General features: G+C 41.3%; 1 long non-coding RNA gene across 1 annotated transcript; it reads right to left on the reverse strand.

Moving 5' to 3' along the window:
- Positions 1 to 3723: 3723 nt before the first annotated feature.
- LOC309370770 lies at positions 3724 to 6441 on the reverse strand. The gene is made up of 3 exons (XR_014168670.1): positions 6330 to 6441; positions 5031 to 5291; positions 3724 to 3905 (listed from the first exon to the last, which is right to left on the reverse strand). It is a non-coding gene; the product is annotated as an uncharacterized lncRNA (long non-coding RNA).
- Between the last annotated feature and the right edge of the window lie 898 nt (positions 6442 to 7339).

Below are 7339 nucleotides of genomic sequence, written 5' to 3' on the forward strand. Positions count from 1 at the left end.
ATCTTTTGTGCAGGAAAGAGCTTAGGAAAAAATTGCCTCAACTGTTTAAAATTCTAGTTCCATTTTCTATCATCTGGGGGTGATAAAGTTGGAGGCTGGATCTTCAATCAGCCTCTCAGCATGATGTTGCAGTATGTAAAGTATAACCCTAGGAGGAAAATGACCATATACACTATAAGCAGCAACAGACACTTTCGCTGAAGCAAAAGTGGAAAATGCAGCTTCTTCCTAGCAAAGAAAAGATGGTGTTTTGTGGATGATAAAAAAATACCCCAACTAAATAAACAACTTGAAATTATAAATACATCTAGAACTCTAGATAATAACATTACAGCTATTTGGTGGAAGACAGTTATCCTTTAATACGTCATATGTTAGTGAGAGCTGGACCATAAAGAAGGCTGATCGCTAAAGAATTGATGCTTTTGAATTATGGTGCTGGAGGAGACTCTTGAGAGACTGCAAGATCAAACCTATCCATTCTGAAGGAAATCAGCCCTGAGTGCTCACTGGAAGGACAGATCCTGAAGCTGAGGCTCCAATACTTTGGCCACCTCATGAGAAGAGAAGACTCCCTGGAAAAGACCCTGATGTTGGGAAAGATGGAGGGCACAAGGAGAAGGGGACAACAGAGGATGAGATGGTTGGATAGTGTTCTCGAGGCTACCTGCATGAGTTTGTCCAAACTGTGGGAGGCAGTGGAAGACAGAAGTGCCTGGCGTGCTCTGGTCCATGGAGTCATGAAGAGTCGGACACGACTAAATGACTAAACAACAACAGGTCATATGTTGGGCTGCCTTTGAAGGCTGTTTAGAAACTGCAGCTGGTGCAGAATTCGGCAGTCAGATTGTTGATCGGGGTCAGATGATCAGAACCTATAACGCCAATTATGGCATGACTGCACTGGCTACCAGTTAGTTTCCAGGCTCAGGTCAAAGAGTTGGATTTGGCCTATAATGCCTTAAGCTGCTCAGGAACCCTGTACCTCAAGGACCACCTCTCTCCACATGAACCAGCCTGGATCCTGTGTTCTTCATCTGAGGCCCTTCTTCATCCACCCACTCCATGAGAGGTTTGGAGGGTGATGGATGGGAACAGGCCTTTTCATTGGTGCTCCCTAGCACAGCTTGTAGAATGTTCTCACCAAGGAGGCATGCCTAGAACCATTTTTAACCTGTTATAGGTACCAGACAAAAACTTTAGTTTCCCCCCAGGATTTTGGCCTTCTTCTGAAAGATATTGTGGCCTATTTTAAAGGAGTGAGATTTATAGTCCTGCTTTTTGATTAGCTGTGTGTCTCCTATTTGAATTGTTGTGTTTTTAGGTTTTTAGTTTATTTGCACACACAAAACCCCTTTTGGCATCAAAGTGCAGAATGGCAACGAAAAACTAAAAGCAATAATACACTGTCATTTTTAATGACAAATTGCAAAGTCTTTGGGGAGGGGATTTTCTTGGGAGGGGGAATATTAAAGACAGAGCTATATAGCTACCATAACATGTAGTGTGGCCATGATTTTCTAGGCTCATCTAGATTTTTCTAGTTCATCTGTCTCTAAACTTTTTATAGCAATGTAAAGTTAGCCAGCAGGGTCTGGAAAACATACTGCATGTTATGGAGCTTTAACGATTCTAAAATTAAAATGTGATTTTCAGAAAACTGTTTATAACAGAGGTGACTAATTTGGGACCCATGGGCTATATATGGCCGCCAGAAGGTTTTTTGTGATCCTTAAAAATATATATCCAAAAATGTGTGTTTTTTAAAAAAAATACTCGTATACCATGACACACATATCTTGAAAAAATAGCTTGTTTTCAGTAGACAAGTGAGATGTTCACACATTTCCACATTGTCATCTGTGGTGGACGTTGACGTCTCAAATTTCAGTGGTGGCCTGTGTGATGATCAAAACTGGCACCCCATGCCTCACCTCTCGCCTACCATTTGATGTCACAATTGTGACACCCCCTGTGGAATTCCAGAAGCTCTGCACCCACCTCACCAATCATGCTGCCCTTGATCTGCCTTATCTGTTATGTCTGCTTTGGCCTCTACTGTTTTTGGAAAGAGAACATTAGTATGTTTTATACAAAATCACATTTCATATATTGTTCTTTTAGAACATATTACTTAGCATCTGGAACTGCATATCTCTAAGAATGTGTCTCTAACTCCTAGTCTAGACAAAATCCTAGAAATCTTTTCATAGGCCAAATGCTTTGGATCAAAATCCAAAGGATGTCAAATGTTTTTTCTTTTTCCCTCCCTCTGCCCTTTTTCTGGTTTAATATTCCTTTCTGGTTTAATATCTGACAGGCCTTTTTGAAAGAGATTAATTTTCTATAGCTCACTTAGGAGATACCGTGGCCAAAACAAGTTTTCTGCTTCCAGGAACTGTTAATAGTACTGAATATATTGTTCATTGCGGGGAATCAGTGTACTGAAACCCACTGATTGCTACATATAGAAATTTGGAACAGAAAATACGGCTTGCTCGTTTGAGAAAACTTGGCAAGTTTTTGTATGCTTCTTTTCTTCTGATTTGTGTAAATTGACTTGGGGAAGTTCTGATTTGATTACTAGACCATCCTTACGATAATGTGCCTTAGGTGGGCCTGTGTTGCTGGAAGCTGGCACGGCCTATCCTTGAAAAGCACAGCAAGAAGGAACTTAATGAAAAGCATCTGAGAAGGCTGCCAATTGTGATGCATTCATCTGACGGGACAGTCAGAGATCTCTAAATCAGTCTGCTTCTACTGTTCATCTGAGGGGGAGCCACATCAATAATCAACATGCAAAACAAATCAAGGATAACAAGCGAAGCTGAGGCAGGGCTGCAACAGCATATGCCTCTAAAAGAGTAACACTAATCATGGGCTTAAAGATATGCAACTCAAGATGGCCAGAGCTGCCTCTACTGTTACAGCAACATGATTTCCCACCACCTGAGATGCCACCATGGTTATGGCTTCGCACTGAGTAGGGTTCACTGTTTCTGGCATAAGGCCGCTTCCCGTTTCATTTTCAGGCAATATTAGATGCCCTAGACCAGACCATTGTCCAGAACCCAGAAAATAGATGTCTTTAGCTATCTTCATCAGCCTGCAAGTCACAGAATTCATTGCCCCACTCAGGTCAACCAGGGCACCATGAGCAGCAAGGGCTTCAGATTTGTTTGGAGCAGTAATGAAGGGCAAGCTTGTTAGCACAGCCACCTTAGCAGCCATCTTCTCAGGAAAACCAATTCTTGTATTCATCTGCATACAAATGGAAGTGCCAACAGCACTGATAAGATTCTAGTGATTCCATGTCTGACTTGCTGCACCTAAGCACTAAATTCCTGCCCAAGGGGGAAGGGAACTGCATCCCTTAAAACAGAATTTAAGATTGGGAAAATGTGAAACTGGGGGAACCAAAATTGACAGATTTGTCCATCCCTAGTTACAACAAAATCAATAAAGGATATTTTGGCACCTTAAAGACCAACTATTTTAAATGATACAAGATTTTGTAGGCTTGAATCTATCCGGTGTCAAGAAATCTCATCCGTGAAAGCTTATGCCAGCAGTAGACTATAATTCCCATCAGCCTCAGTCACTATGGTCAATGTTGGGGATGGTGGGAGTCCCAAAAATATCTGGAGGGCATCACATTGACTACCTCTGGCTTATGCCACAATAATAAAAAAATATATATTTAATGTGCCACATAACTCAAAATGGAAGGTGTTGCAATATTTCACTAATGAACAAAAGTTGCAGGAAAATTTTCTGAGAAGTGAGAATTCTAGCATTATGTTGTAATACTGGTGTAACTATGAAGAATGGTTTGTGCAGCACTTATCTGAACCAATACAAAAGGGCAAAAGTATTCTGTAAACACACCACCACATGATACATTCCTGGAAGACAAGAAGAAAGCAGGAATCAAAAGGACAGCTGCAGCAGGGTGAAGATCAATAGCAAAAAAAAATTTGTTTGCTTCTCAGTTTCTGTGGAATATGCTTTTTCAGATCTTCATACTGTACTTCCCATTATATTTTACCTCTTTCTCTCTCTGATGCCATTTGTGTGGCTGCAACCAACTGATTTTGTTGTTGTTGTTAGAAACACCAGTCTCCCAAGGCTATATTAACATTTTATGAAGTTTTGCATTCCTGTGGGAGTAAAATGGTTCCACAGCTCACCTTTAAAACAGAAGTCTGAAAAATAGTAACTTATAAATAGAAGTTTTGGCCAACCGTGCTGTGTCTTCAATCAAGGTGTTTCATGAAAATATTTTCTATTCAAGCTGCTTGATGTTGACATCTATATTGTGATTTGTTAAGTTACAGTACCTTGTGAGGTCTGAACCAAGAAACTGTAGTTTGTGCACTACTTGAAAACTAGGTTATCAGGATCTGATCCTGGAAGATCCAGGCTTGATCCCAGTTACTTCCCAGAGAGTCAGAGGCTGCTGCTCATGGTAGGTCTTATATTACTGGTCACCCATTCTTTCAGAATAATCTGTCAAAGGCCACATGCCACTTGTATAGGATGAGAGCCCAAAGTGGGCAGTTTGCAGGATTGCATAGCAAACTTGCTCACTGACACCCCATATCTCTCCTCCTTTCTCTGCTCCCCTTTCCTCTCTCCATCCAGTTTACATTCTCATACTGCCTTTCCCTCCTCCGTTAACACAGATTACAAGTGACTGCTTGCAGTTGGCTTTCCTTCCATTGTTTCATCCATTTCCATTTCCCCCTCTCTACCGTCCCCCCTCTCCATCCCAGGCTTCCCCAACCCTCCAGTTTCCTGCCAAGTTTTTTTCACCCAGCCTTATTGTGTAGCAACTATATCTTCTCTACCTCTCTACCCCTATCTCTCACATTCACAAAACAGGAGAAGAAATGACCCCAAGGAGGTGAACTGGGCAGCTAGAGTGAACCTGCAGTGTCCCAGAGAACTGCATTAAATTAGACTGGGGGCAACAGGTTCCCGAGCACTGCACTAGGGCATGCATGTAATGGATCAGTTTTAGGACTTACTCGTGTGACCTTGACCATTTATGCTGAAAGTTATTATGTGTTCTATGTTCTTGAGCAGACTTCTTGAATCCAATAGATCTTGGTTAATCAAGTCACATGAATATTGTCATGCAACCAGACAGGTTTCTTAAGGTCCTTGGAGATTATGGCAAAGAATGTGCTGCCAGTTGACCCATCAAAGATCCTATACAGAAGAAGCTTGTCCCTTCCAAACATTATTTCTCTGCAAAGTTGTTTCCAAGCTGAACAAGTGTTGTAAGTCTGCAAATGAAAAAAGCTGATTATTTGGGGTTGCATTTCCCACCATGCTCGGGATGAAAGTGTAATTCAGATTATTCGCAGCTGGACAGCTGGAAATAAGTGCCCCTTCTACCAGCATCTTTTCCTTTGCTAATGCCTACAAGATGATGATACGTTTATATGTTTGAAAGGTAGACTTCTTTGATAAAAAGTATGTTCCACTGAAATTTATAGCTTTCACATGCAGACCAGATGAACTAGAAATAGCAATCTGGCAAATATGATCTCTCTCAAAATAATGCTTGACTCATTCTGTGATTGTTATTTCAAGTTTCAAACCCCAAATATTTATAAATTTGTTTTTATTGTGCTTCTTGCCATATTGGTACGCTAACCTGTGTACAGCACATTGTCAAAACAGCAAAAGATGCGACTTTGAAATTCCACACCTCTAAAATAGACACCTTTTTAAACTAGGTGTTTTGGGACTACAATTCCCATCATCCCTGACCACTGGTCCTGTTAGCTAGGGATGATGGGAGTTGTAGTCCCCAAACAGCTGGAGGGCCAAGTTTGGCCATCACTGAGGTAAAGGCATGACTTTACTGCAATATATTTTATTTCTCCTATCAATGGGGAGTCTGGTCCAATCACGTGTGAATGAGTGTGAGAGAGCAAGCGTTCATCTCATTGTCAGAATCTGACAGGAAGAGATGGTGAGTGGGAGACCACGCTCCAAATTTACACTCGGAGAAAGGAGTTCGGAAGCCGGAGAAAACCACTTCTGCTAAAATGACTTTTATTATAAAGGAGGAACAGAATAACTTTTCTCCAGCATAAAATGCCCTTGCAATACCAAATCCTGTCTTGTGCAATAAACTAATACTGCAGTCATTTCCCCCAGTCCAGTTCCTTAGGATGTCATGATGTTCCCTGGCTGTTCCTGTGAATGTTATGTTGCTCCTTGGCATCGCTGCTAGCCAAATCCCAATTCACCTTACAGCTCTTCTCTCTCCCGTCATTATTTTTCCTCCCTGCCTCTATCTACCACAGTCACACCTGGAACTTGGCTGCAGGGTCCCCTCACTGAACGTGCTTCACAAACTCACAGCAACACTTTCTTCTTCCTTCCTAGCCCACCCTTCCTGCTCTTCTCTTCTCTTCCCCCTTCCCCTGCCTAACTGCCCCATTGTCACTTTCCCAACATTCCGATTCCCTTGGCAACAGTTGCCATGACTGCCCAGAACTCTCTCGCCCTCAGCTAGTTTTATATATATATATATATATATATATATATATATATATATATACACACACACACACACACACACACACACATACATACATACATACACACACACCCCTATCCCCTGTTTTTTCCCCAGGCGACTGACTAGCCTTATGAAATATACGAAAACCAAAACAGAAATATTAAATGAGCTCATTTGAAATTATGACTATACCTATGTCATCTGTCCCAGGGCATTTCCAGGTTTCATATTGCAAATGGGTTGTTCAAATGTCGTCACAACAGCAGCTAGAGGGGTGTGGTGTTAGCGTTGAATTATCTGCAGGAAGAGTAAATCCAGATTAAATGGGGGAAATCCAGGCTGGCGTTTTGATGGCAATGATGTCATGTGAAGCCTACAAAAAATAATAATAATGCATGAAGTGTGCCTATCCCACAAGAAACACCCACCTGGAAGCACCCGGAAATACATTTAAAAAGTGTGGCTTAACAAAAGTTTCCCAGGTTCTTTAACCGAGCAATTTCTGAGTTCAACCAGAGAGAGCTATTGATTAACACTCATGTTCTGCAACTGTTTGTGAGCCTGTTTTTGTAAGCCTGACAGTTTGTTATCTGGATGTGTTTTGCTCATTAGCCTTAGGTCAGTGTGAAGGATCTTTCCAAGATAACACAATGTACTTTGAAACCTAAAAAATAGTAAGGGCAGGTTTTATCTCTGGACTCTTTGAAGAAAATTAGGAGAAAAGTATCATGAACAAAATGCGCATAAGCAGAAATCAGGATTTGGCAATCTCTTTTAGAGGTGATGGGTTTTTTTTCC

This window comes from Podarcis melisellensis, assembly GCF_964234715.1.
Source record: "Podarcis melisellensis genome assembly, chromosome: 5".
Taxonomy (NCBI): domain Eukaryota; kingdom Metazoa; phylum Chordata; class Lepidosauria; order Squamata; family Lacertidae; genus Podarcis; species Podarcis melisellensis.